This window comes from Carcharhinus amblyrhynchos, chromosome 27 (genome assembly GCF_965287045.1).
Source record: "Carcharhinus amblyrhynchos chromosome 27, sCarAmb.v2.hapA, whole genome shotgun sequence".
Taxonomy (NCBI): Eukaryota; Metazoa; Chordata; class Chondrichthyes; order Carcharhiniformes; family Carcharhinidae; genus Carcharhinus; species Carcharhinus amblyrhynchos.
In genome coordinates, this window is record NC_137350.1 from 34284119 (window position 1) to 34297638 (window position 13520).

At 45.1% G+C, this 13520-nt stretch overlaps 1 non-coding gene across 1 annotated transcript; it reads left to right on the forward strand.

The window, feature by feature from the left end:
* The first annotated feature begins 6940 nt into the window (after positions 1–6940).
* Positions 6941–7132, forward strand: LOC145359355 (U2 spliceosomal RNA). Its single transcript, XR_013889569.1, has one exon. It is a non-coding gene; the product is annotated as a U2 spliceosomal RNA (small nuclear RNA).
* The last annotated feature ends 6388 nt before the right edge of the window (positions 7133–13520 follow it).

Below are 13520 nucleotides of genomic sequence, written 5' to 3' on the forward strand. Positions count from 1 at the left end.
ATGTGGGGAAAGGTAAAATCACTCACAACAGCAACATTGTTACTTTATCAACCAATGAGTGTTTTTTAATGAGGAAAGGGATCATGCAGATTGAGAAATCCTTCTAAAGAACAATGAGTACACTTTTGTGTACTTTGTGTACTGGAATCTTTGCTCTCCTTACCAATCAAAAAACTATCTCTTTCTTCAACATAAAATGAATTGGCCTCCACACCTTCCAGTGACAATGAATTCCATAGATTCACCACCATCTAGCTGAAGACTTTACTCCTCATCTCAGTTCTAAAAGGTTGTCCCTTTATTCTAAGGCTGTGTCTTCAGAATCCAGACTCTCTGACTAATGGAAACATCTCCACTTGCACTCTAGCCAGGCTTTTCTGTATTCTGTCAGTTTCAATGAGACTCTCCCTCATCCTTCTAAATTCCAACAAGTACAGGTCAGAGCCCAAGGACTAATCATAAGAACATAAGAACATAAGAAATAGGAGCAGGAGTAGGCCATCTGGCCCTTCGAGCCTGCCCCGCCATTCAATAAGATCATGGCTGATCTGTCGTGGCTCAGTTCCACTTTCCCGCCCTCTCCCCATAACCCTTAATCCCCTCTCTTATCAAAAACCCATCAACCCGCTTCTTAAAAATATTTAGCGAGGCAGCCTCCACCACTTCAACGGGCAGAGAATTCCAGAGATTCACCACCCTTTGAGTGAAGAAGTTCCTCCTCAACTCCGTTCTGAACCGCCCCCCCTTTATCTTGAGGCTGTGCCCCCTAGTCCTACTGTCTTTTTTGAGCGGGAAGAGTCTTTCCACCTCTATCCTATCCATCCCATTCATCATCTTATACGTCTCAATGAGATCTCCCCTCATTCTTCTAAACTCTAACGAGTACAAGCCTAGTTTATTCAGCCTCTCCTCATAGCTCAACCCCCTCAACTCCGGTATCAGCCTAGTAAACCTCCTCTGCACTCCCTCCAGGGCCAAAATATCCTTGCGCAGGTGCGGCGCCCAAAACTGCACACAGTACTCCAGCTGCGGCCTCACCAATGCCCTATACAGCTGCAGCAAGACCTCCCTACTTTTATATTCAATCCCCCTCGCTATGAAGGCCAGCATCCCATTCGCCTTCCTGACCACCTGCTGCACTTGCAGGCTGGGTTTTTGCGACTCATGCACAAGGACCCCGAGGTCCCTCTGCACCGTCGCCTGCTGCAGTTTTTCGCCACGTAAGTAATAGTCCTTCCTACCATTCTTCCTACCAAAGTGGACCACCTCACACTTGCCAACATTAAATTCCATTTGCCATTTCCTGGCCCATTCGCCCAGCCTATCTAGATCCTTCTGCAGACTCTCCACACCCTCCGCACAATTTGCCTTTCCCCCAATCTTGGTGTCATCAGCAAATTTCGACACCCTACACTCGGTTCCCTCCTCCAGATCATCTATATAAATGGTAAATAGCTGAGGCCCCAGCACCGACCCCTGGGGCACCCCACTAGTCACCAACCGCCAATCCGAATAGCACCCATTGACCCCCACTCTCTGCCTCCTATTTGACAACCAATCCTCTATCCACGCTAACACCCTACCCCCAACTCCATGTCCTCTGACCTTCTGCAGTAACCTCTTGTGAGGTACCTTATCAAACGCCTTCTGAAAATCCAGAAAGACCACATCCACCGGCTCTCCTCTATCCACCGCCCTAGACACATCCTCATAGAACTCCAGTAAATTTGTCAGACACGACTTCCCTTTAATGAAACCGTGTTGCGTCTGCCCTATCAAGCAATTCCCTTCAAGATGCCTCGCAATTTCCTCCTTAATGACGGATTCTAACATTTTACCTACCACAGACGTTAAACTAACCGGCCTGTAATTCCCCGCCTTTTGCCTGGCACCCTTCTTAAACAACGGCGTAACATTAGCCGTTTTCCAATCCTCCGGCACTTCCCCGGAATCCAGCGACGTCTGGAAAATAACCACCAAGGCATCCACTATCACCTCCGCCATTTCTTTCAGAACCCTCGGATGCATTCCATCCGGTCCTGGGGACTTGTCCACAATCAGCCCCTCCAGTCTGTCGCGCACCACCTCTCTAGTAACAGTAATGTCATTAAGACCCTCCAGTCCTACCACCTTTCCATCGCTAACACCCGGCAAATTATTCACGTCCTCCTCCGTGAAGACAGAAACAAAAAAGTTATTCAAGACCTTAGCCATATCCCCATCCCCTACCACTAGGTCCCCTTTCTCATCCGCTAAGGGACCAACGTTCACCCTAGCCAGCCTCTTCCTTTTTATATATTTATAAAAACTCTTGCTATCCTTTTTTATATTAAGCGCTAGCCCAGCTTCATAGCTTCTTCTACCCTCCTTTATCAACTTTTTTGTCAATCTTTGTTGACATTTAAACCTTTCCCAATCCTCTTCTCGCCCACTGCTCTTAGCTACTCTAAATTCCTCCGCTTTTAATTTAACACTTTCCTTCACCTCCTTCGTTATCCACGGCTTATTACCTCTCTTCCTACTGTCCTTTTTAACCATCGGAATAAATTTCTGCTGAGCACCAAGAAAGATCTCCTTAAAGATCCTCCACTGCTCCTCAGCAGACCTACCTTCCAACGCGCTCCCCCAGTCCACATTCGCCAATTCTTCTCTCATCCTACCATACTCCCCTCTATTCAAACAAAGGACACGTGTCCGGGAACCCACTTTCTCCTCCTCCATCTGCAACAGAAACTCCACCATACAATGATCACTCTCTCCAAGAGGATCCTTCACCTCAAGAGATCATCAGTGCGAAATAAGAGATTGTGGGGAGTCTGAAATACATGTTTGTGCCATGTGGAAGTTTATATTGGTCCTTTAAGAATCAGACAATGGTATTAAAGGAACAGGTTTATTTTTAGAACATGTTACAGCACTCACATTACAACTCCATTCTCCAAAACTTTCAGTAGTTGTACAGATAAACCTAAACAGATAAGACTTTTGCATGGAATCATTCAATTTATTATTGTCATATGTACTGGGATACAGTGAAAATATTGTTTCTTGGGTGCTATATGGAGAAAGCATACCATTCATAAAGTACATGGGGAGAAGGAAAAGGAGAGGATGCCGAATATAATGTTGCAGTCACAGTTCGGGAGAAGAGAAGCATCAGCTTAATGTGTGCCAGGACCACTGCAGCAGGGACGAAGCTGCAGTGGTCCTGGCATACTATTGGTTCGCGTTTACAAACTTTTGTGTATTTTTCCTAGTGGAAGAAGGTGGAAGAGGGAACGTCCGGGCTCCGTTTGAAGTAGGGCAGCATGATGGTATAGTGGTCAGCACTGCTATTTCACAACTCCTGGGCCCTAGGCTCGATTCCCGGCTTGGGTCACTGTATGTGTGAAGTTTGCACATTCTCCTCATGTCTGCGTGGGTTCCCTCCGGGTGCTCCGGTTTCTTCACAAGGGCCAAATATGTGCGGGTTAAATGGATTTGCCATGCTAAATTGACCTTTAGATTCAGGGTGACTAGCCAGAGCAAATATGTGGTATTATGGGGATAGGGTGTGGGTGGGATTGTGGTTGGTGCAGACTTGATGGGCCGAATGGCCTCCTCCCGCATTGTATGATAATATTCTATAAAGGAGTTCTGCTGAATCCGGGAAGCTAATATTCAGGAGGTAATCATAGCAGAGCGTCGTTTTGTTTGTCCTCTTTAACGGACACAACAATAGTGATCGTGGTTCAGTTGTAATGTATCGATTGCTGAACTCGGGATGAGAACTGGTGTTGCCTGTGATAATCATTGTCAATGTGAGGTTAAATCATTCACTTTTTTACTCTTGATTCTTCTCCATGTTGGCAGTGTTACTTTTTGTACATTTCATCTTCCTAGCATTTGTCCAACACTACATAGAAATAAAATAATTCCGCATATCCGCCGGTGGTATAAACACTCATTCTGGAGGCTAGTTATAAATTGGGATTGCCACCACAATATTTCTCATTCGGCACATTGATGAAAATGCTTTTAACGGTGATGTTCTTTGGGCCATCTCCATCCGCATGGATCATAAGATGTGGACTGGAGGAAACCGCGTTTCCATTTCCCCTCTTTCTCACAATGTTCCAAAACTGGTTTAGAAACCAGGACAAGAATCCGCTGAGATATGACAGCATTGTTGATCAGTCTCTGCTCTCTCCGCCTGCAGTTCCACTTCTCACCACAAACACAAATAGCTTCAATAGAGGTTGCTTTCGCTGTTTAAATAGTTGTGTTCGTGACTGACTAATACACATATTAAAAATGTTAATATTACTGCTCGGCACGGCTGTTGTACAGCCGCACAAAAAACACAATGAAAAATTTGTGCTGACACATTGTAATTTCTTTCTCTCTGTACAGGCTGAGTATTTTTTTAACAGTTTCTGTTTTAAATTTCAGAATCCTGTGATTTTTCGCTTTTTTCCATGTTCTCTTTTTCGGATTGTCCAAGATAGTGAAAATAATCAGGAATTTGTATTAGAAGACTACATTTCTCCCTTGTATGAGCTCATGGGCGGCACTGTAGCACAGTGGTTAGCATTGCAGCCTCTCGACTTCAATAGAGGCTGCTTTCGCTGTTTAAATAGTTGTTTTTGTGAATGACTAATACACATATTAAAAATGTTATAATTGCTGTTCGGCACGGCTGTTGTACAGCCGCACAAAAACACAATGAAAATTTTTGAGCTGACACATTGTAATTTCTTTCTCTCTGTAGAGGCTGAGTATTTTTTTAACAGTTTGTGTTTTAAATTTCAGAATCCTGTGATTTTTCTCTTTTTTCCATGTTCTCTTTTTCGGCTTGTCCAAGATAGTGAAAATAATCAGGAATTTGTATTAGAAGACTACATTTCTCCATTGTATGAGCTCATGGGCGGCACTGTAGCACAGTGGTTAGTATTGCAGCCTCTCAGCTTCAATAGAGGCTGCTTTCGCTGTGTAAATAGTTGTATTTGTGAATGACTAATACACATATTAAAAATGTTAACATTGCTGCTCGGCACGGCTGTTGTACAGCCGCACAAAAAAAATGAAATTTTTTGTGCTGACTCATTGTAATTTCTTTCTCTCTGTAGAAGCTGAGTATTTGTTCAACAATTTCTGTTATAAATTTCAGAATCCTGTGATTTTTCGCTTTTTTCCATGTTCTCTTTTTCGGCTTGTCCAAGATAGTGAAAATAATCAGGAATTTGTATTAGAAGACTACATTTCTCCATTGTATGAGCTCAATGGCGGCACTGTAGCACAGTGGTTAGCAGTGCAGCCTCTCAGCTTCAATAGAGGCTGCTTTCGCTGTTTAAATAGTTGTATTTGTGAATGACTAATACACATATTAAAAATGTTAACATTGCTGCTCGGCACGGCTGTTGTACAGCCGCACAAAAACACAATGAAAATTTTTGTGCTGACACATTGTAATTTCTTTCTCTCTGTAGAAGCTGAGTATTTTTTTAACAGTTTGTGTTTTAAATTTCAGAATCCTGTAATTTTTCGCTTTTTTCCATGTTCTCTTTTTCGGCTTGTCCAAGATAGTGAAAATAATCAGGAATTTGTATTAGAAGACTACATTTCTCCATTGTATGAGCTCATGGGCGGCACTGTAGCACAGTGGTTAGTATTGCAGCCTCTCAGCTTCAATAGAGGCTGCTTTCGCTGTGTAAATAGTTGTATTTGTAAATGACTAATACACATATTAAAAATGTTATAATTGCTGTTCGGCACGGCTGTTGTACAGCCGCACAAAAACACAATGAAAATTTTGGAGCTGTATTTTTGCGTTGTATAAACACTCATTCTGGAGTCTAGTTATAAATTGGGATTGCCACCACAATATTTCTCATTCGGCACATTGATGAAAATGCTTTCAACGGTGATGTTCTTTGGGCCATCTCCATCCGCATTGATCACAAGATGTGGACTGGAGGAAACCGCGTTTCCATTTCCCCTCTTTCTCACAATGTTCCAAAACTGGTTTAGAAACCAGGACAAGAATCCGCTGAGATATGACAGCATTGTTGATCAGTCTCTGCTCTCTCCGGCTGCAGTTCTACTCACCACAAACACAAATGGCTTCAATAGAGGTTGCTTTCGCTGTTTAAATAGTTGTGTTTGTGAATGACTAATACATGAGCTCATGGGCGGCGCTGTAGCACAGTGGTTAGCAGTGTAGCCTCTCGGCTTCAATAGAGGCTGCTTTCGCTGTTTAAATAGTTGTTTTTGTGAATGACTAATACACATATTAAAAATGTTATAATTGCTGTTCGGCACGGCTATTGTACAGCTGCACAAAAACACAATTAAAATTTTTGAGCTGACACATTGTAATTTCTTTCTCTCTGTACAGGCTGAATTTTTTTTAACAGTTTCTGTTTTAAATTTCGGAATCCTGTGATTTTTCGCTTTTTTCCATGTTCTCTTTTTCGGCTTGTCCAAGATAGTGAAAATAATCAGGACTTTTTATTAGAGAACTACATTTCTTCATGGTATGAGCTCATGGGCGGCACGGTAGCAGAAAGTGGTTAGCTCCTGCTGCCTCTCAGCCCCAGATCCCCGGGTTCGATTCCCAGCTTGGGTGGCTGTCTGTGTGGGGATTGCACAGTCTTCTCATGTCTGCGTGGGTTTCCTCCGGGTGCTCCGGTTTCTTCACAAGGGCCAAATATGTGCGGGTTAGGTGGATTTGCCATGCTAAATTGCCCTTTAGATTCAGGGTGACTAGCCAGAGCAAATACGTGGTACCATGGGGATAGGGTGTGGGTGGGATTGTGGTTGGTGCAGACTTGATGGGCCGAATGGCCTCCTCCCGCATTGTATGGTAATATTCTAAAAAGGAGTTCTGCTGAATCTGGGAAGCTAATATTCAGGAGGTAATCATAGCAGAGCGCTGTTTTGTGTGTCTTCTTTAGCCGACACAACTTCTCGGCCTTTTGGCTAAGATCAAGTGTAGTATCGACATGCTGCACTTGGTTGAAGTCATTAGGTTACATTTCAGCTTCATTTGAAGCAATTTTTTAAAGCGGCATCTCGGCCATTTGGCTAAGATGCAAATAAGATCAAGCCCTGGAGGAGGAGCTACACCTACTCCAGTCAGCTTGGATCATGTAGATCAAGCCCAAGACAGGAGGTGAGAGCCCTGTCTTGTCAGCTTGGATCGGGAATGTCCCAACTTGTTGGGACTCTGAATTGGGTTTAATTTGACTTGATTGGATTGGAATAAAGTTTTAAAAAAAACAATAGTGATTGTGGTTCAATTGTAATGTATCGATTGCTGAACTCGGGATGAGAATTGGTGTTGCCTGTGGTAATAATTGTCAATGTGAGGTTAAATCATTCGCTTTTTTACTCTTGATTCTTCTCCATGTTGGCAATGTTGCTTTTTGTACATTTCATCTTCCCAGCATTTGTCCAACCGTGCATAGAAATAAAATAATTCCGCATATCCGCCGGTTGTACAAACACTCATTCTGGAGTCTAGTTATAAATTGGGATTGCCACCACACTATTTCTCATTCGGCACATCGATGAAAATGCTTTTAACGGTGATGTTCTTTGGGCCATGTCCATCCGCATGGATCACAAGATGTGGACTGGAGGAAACCGCGTTTCCATTTCCCCTCTTTCTCACAATGTTCCAAAACTGGTTTAGAAACCAGGACAAGAATCCGCTGAGATATGACAGCATTGTTGATCAGTCTCTGCTCTCTCCGGCTGCAGTTCCACTTCTCACCACAAACACAAATAGCTTCAATAGAGGCTGCTTTCGCTGTTTAAATAGTTTGGTGTGTGAAGGACTTGGTCACTGACTAATACACATATTAAAAATGTTAACATTGCTGCTCGGCACGGCTGTTGTACAGCCGCACAAAAACACAAGGAAAACTTTTGTGCTGAAACATTGTAATTTCTTTCTCTCTGTAGAAGCTGAGTACTTTTTAACAATTTCTGTTTTAAATCTCAGAATCCTGCGATTTTTCGCTTTTTTCCATGTTCTCTTTTTCGGCTTGTCCAAGATAGTGAAAATAGGAATTTTTATTAGAAAACTACATTTGTCCGTGGTATAAGCTCATGGGCGGCACGGTCGCACAATGGTTAGCACTGCAGCCTCTCAGCTTCAATCGAGGCTGCTTTCGCTGTGTAAATAGTTGTTTCTGTTACTGACTAATACGCATATTAAAAATGTTATAATTGCTGCTCGGCACGGCTGTTGTACAGCCGCACAAAAACAGAAGGAAATTTTTTTGTGCTGACACATCGTAATTTCTTTCTCTCTGTAGAAGCTGAGTACTTTTTAACAACTTCTGTTTTAAATTTCAGAATCCTGCGATTTTTCGCTTTTTTCCATGTTCTCTTTTTCGGCTTGTCCAAGATAGTGAAAATAGTCAGGAATTTTTATTAGAAAACTACATTTCTCCATGGTATGAGTTCATGGGCGGCACGGTAGCACAGTGGTTAGCAGTACTGCTTCACAGCTCTCGGGTCCTGAGTTCAGTTCCCAGATTGGGTCAGTGCCTATGTTGGGTTTGCGCATTCTCCTCATGTGTGCGTGGGTTTCCCCCCACAGTCCAAAGGGGTGTGGGTCAGCTTAATGGGACGTGTTTAAAAAAAAGCCCCTTCGAATCGTGAAATACAGAGGCTAGAGGGATTAGTGAGTAAACATGTAGGGACATGGGGCTATGGCCTGGGTGGGATTGTGGTCGGTCGAGACTCGATGGGCCAAATGGCCTCCTTCTGCAGTGTCAGCGTTCTATGATTTCTCCCAATGAAGTGTTGAGTGTCTTTTCTGTATTTGAGTGAAGACAGGAGTCGCTGAGTAACGGGGAATGATTAAAATGTGTCTCTCGGTTTTTTCTCTGGCCGCTGTCACCGCTTAACCGCTGCCGTGATGAAGATTTGGTGCAATAGAATCGGCCGATTTGCAAACGGAAAGCGCCAGGGATGAAGCTGAACAGGTCTGAGAGAGCTCGGCACTGAGGGGGAAAAAAACAAAGACCAAAAACAGCCTGGGAAACAGGCCCAACGAGCCCGTGCCACCACCCTAACATTACCAGTACCCCCCTCCAATCAGCCTAATAGCGCATTTGGGGTGTGGGAGGGAACCGGAGCAACCAGAGAAAACCCACGCAAGCACGGCGAGAAAGCGCAAACTCCCACACACACTGGCCTAAATCCATGTGTCTGCACAGCAAACAGTGATAGTCACTGAGCTGTCGCGTTGCCCAGCATCTGGTCCGGTTTAAGCACACACTAACGACATGAAGCACTCGGCCACTCTCGAACATTCAGAGCAGCCCAAGTATGACGCATCGCGTATATGCCCCTCATTGGACAACAAGGTGGACTGACTTAAAACTTGTGAATTAAAAGAGAAAAAGATTATTATCATACCACATCCTTTTACATTACCAGGGACGTCCCAACACTAATGAACCTTATTTAAAACAATCTCCTATATCCTCCCATCTCCAACCCACACATGCGCCTGTCTAAGTTCCTCTTTAAACAACTCCAGTGTGCTTGCCTCCACCACCTTACTTGGCACTTATCCCCACGACCCTCTGTGTGAAATACCTCCCTCTAATATCCGTGTTATACCTCTCCCCCTCTCACCTTAAGCCCATGGCCCCTCGTACAGTGTGTCTGTAACATAGGAAATAGCTTACCTCTGTTTACTCTATCTATACCCATCATAATCTTATATACCTCTATTAGATCGCCCCTCAGTCGCCGTCTTTCAAGGGAAAAGAGCACCAATTTGCTCAATCTTTCCTCATAACCCAGTCCTTCCATACCAGGCAACATCCTGGTAAACCTCCTCTGCACTCTCTCCAGAGTCTCCACGTCCTTCTGGTAGTAAGGCGACCAGAACTGGATGCAATGCTCTAAATGCGGCCTAACCAACGTTCTGTGTTCAACGTCCTCACCTGTGTCCAAAGAAGAGACAAAGATTTGCATCAGAGGCCCAGCAATCTCATCTCTTGCCTCCCTCAGAGCCTAGGATAAATGCCACCAGGCCCTGGAGATTTATCAGTTTTAATGCTACCTAAAAGTCCTAACACTTCTTCCCTCATAATCGATAGTTCCTTCAATTGGTCTAAAGCTCCCTTGGAGACCGCACCAGACATCAAGCCCCTCTCCTTCGTGAATACCGACGCAAAGTATTCATTCAGGATCTCCCCCATTTCCTCAGACTCCGAGCACAATTCCCCTCCTCTGTCCTTGAGGGGACCGATTTTTCCCCTAGCCACCCCTTTGTTCCTAACATAGGAGTAAAACACCTTTGGATTTTCCTTAATCCTACCTGCCAAAGCCATTTCATGCCCCCTTTTTTGCCCTCCTAACTCCCCTTTTGAGATCCCTCCTACTCTCTCTGTATTCCTCCAATGCTCTCTCCGTTCCCAGTTGTTTAGACCTAACGTACGCCTCTCGTTTCTTCCTGACCAGGCCCTCAACATCTCTAGTAATCCACGGCTCTCTCATCCTACCTTTCCCATCCTCCCTCCTAACCGGCACATGCCTTTCCTGCACCCATTTCAGTTTTTCCTTGAAAGACTCCCACATGCCTAACATGGACTTGCCCTCCAACAGCCTATCCCAGACTGTATCCCTAAGCTCCTGCCTAATCCAGCTGTATCTAGCCTTCCCCCAATTTAGAACCCTCCCCTTAGGACAGCACTCATCTTTTTCCATTTGTATCCTAAAGTAGACAGAGTTGTGGTCACTATTAGCCACCTACTGCAACCTCAACCACCTGACCCGGCTCATTGCCCAGAACTAAATCCAGTATAGCCCCCTCTCTAGTCGGGCTATCTACATACTGCTCCAAGGACCCTTCCAATTCACATCTTACGAATTCCTCCCTGTCCGAACCCCTGGCTCTAGGCACCTTACAATCCACCCCAGGGAAATTAAAATCTCCCACTACAACAACCCTGTTCTTCCTACACTTATCCAAAATGTCTCTACATATACCCTCTTCCACTGCCCGCGGGCTGTCGGGCGGTCTGTAATACAGCCCTAGCATAGAAATCGCTCCCTTCCTATTCCTCAACTCCACCCACAGAGACTCAATTCCTAATCCCTCTATATTATCCTCCCTCTGCACCACTGTGATATGCTCCCTAACTAACAGCACCACTCCCCCTCCTCTTTTCCACCCTCCCCTGTCATGCCTAAAACACTTATACCCTGGAACATTTAGCTGCCAGTCCTGCCCTTCCTTTAACCACGTCACTGCCATCACATCTAAATTCCTCACGAACGTTAAGGCCTTAAGTTCATCCGTCTTACCCGTCACACTCCTCGCATTAAAACAGATGCACTGAAGACCCTCAGGCCCACTCGGATCCTCCTTCTCCTGGGAGATTTTCCTATCATCTAGACTTACTCTGTCACCCAACCCGCTCCCAATCCCAGTGCCTACTGAGCTGAAATATCGCAACAATGTTGTGAGACTCGACTCTGTTCCATAATTAAAGATTGGGAAACAACTCCAAGCAGCCGGAGAGAAAACAGAGACACGTTTCGATCATTCCCTGTCACTCAGAGACTCCCGTCTTCACTCAAACACAGAAAATATTCTCAGTACTTCGTTTGGAGAAATTACAGAATCCCTACAATGCAGAAGGAGGCCATTCGGCCCCTCGAGTCTGCACCGATCATAAACTCACCAGGCCACTACCCCCATACCCCTACATATTTACCCACTAAATATTTTCCCTGTTACTCAGAGACTCCCGTCTTCAATCAAACTTCTCCATCTGGGATTCATTTCCACATTCACATCTGTCCTGGAGAAATCCAGCTGTGCATCTCCCCGGGGGTTGGAATGGGATGGAGCCGGAATAATTCCTCGGCTGCCGGCTCCGCTTTCTCCCACAGCCCGGCTCACTTTCTCAATGAACCAAGTGAGAAAACGGAATAAATCTGGCAGCATTGTGCGGCGCCTCGGGAGAACGGCTGCAAATAAAAGCTGGAAACAACTGCAGTCAGAGCGCCTCATACTGGAGGTCCCGGCTCAGTGTGTGCGGGACATGAAGATGTATTAACCAATCTGAAATCGCCGTCCATGTCATGTTGCCATGCCTTTAATATTGAAATTGACAAATCAGGACAGGGAAGGTCTCTTTGGACTGTTCACACCCTACGCCAAAACCTGCACGCGAACTTCCGAGCCGGTGTCCCCAGTGGAATGCAGTCCGCTGCCTCTAACAGATTGCAGCGCTCAAACTGCGCCCAGCAAGAAAAGACTCAAATCAGCGGCAAATCTGAGTCATTCTGATTCTCAATAATTCACCCGGAGAACTGGCGGGAAACTCCCTATTGTAAAACTCCCTCTTCTCACTCTTCAAAATCCAGCTACATCAATCATTTTTTCTGTGTTTTGAGTGAATACAAATTTCTTAACCTCGCCAAACATACTGGTTCGAGTGAGCTTCGTATAAACTCTCACAAACTCACTGAGTGAACATTGGAAAAGTAGGAAGGAATTCTACAAACAGAAACAAGAAAAAGGAATAAAAATAACGCAATAACCACACCCCCCCCCCCCCCCCCCGCCCCCCAATCCAAGAGGATGTGAATTCATTCTGAAATCAACTTCGGATGAGAAACATTGAAACAGTGAGGAATTATTGCGGCTCCATTCCATTCCAACACCCGGGGAGATGCACAGCTGGATTTCTCCAGGACAGATGTGAATGTGGAAATAATCCCTGGTGGTGACGTTTGAGTGAAGACGGGAATCTCTGAGTAACAGGGAATGATTGAAATGTGTCTCTGAACCTCCAGGTTGTTCTGTTAATCCGGAGAGTTTGGTGATGTTCGGAAGCAGAGAATTTGTGGGAGTTTCACTGAATCTCACTGACTCCCAAAACACTCTGAATATCACCACGTTGCTCAGCGCTGCTGAGATATGACAGCCTTGTTGATCAGTCTCTGCTCTCTCCGGCGGCAGTTCCACTTCTCACCTCAAACACAAGCAGCTCCTCCAGCTGAGATCAAATTCGGTTCATTGCCCCAGCGCTCCCACTCGGGTGGGGTGGAGGGTTGGGCCTGGCTGGAGGGGATGGGGAAGAACCCCTTCAGCAGGAGCATCCCTTGTGTTGGGATGTTAATGTCCACATGCGTGTGTAGTCCTTGGGAGGTAGGGGGAGAGGGTCAAAGGAGTTTAATGGTGGGGGTGAGGCCGGATTCTCGTGAGGTGTACAATTTTCTGAGAGTGGTAGACAGGATAGAGAGGAAGGAAAATTGCCCCTTTCCAGAGGAGTCAATAATCAGGAGGCATTGATCTAAGATGGAGGGCTGGGGATTTAGAGGGAATTTGAGGAAAAATGCCCAGAGGGTTGTGGGAATTTGGAACGTGCTGTCAGGAAGGTGCAGAGGCAAGAAAACTCACATTATTTAAGAGATTTTTAGATGGGCACTTGAAACGCCATAACCTACAAGGCCTTGGACCAAGTGCTGGGCCATGGAATTAGAACAGATGGATGTGT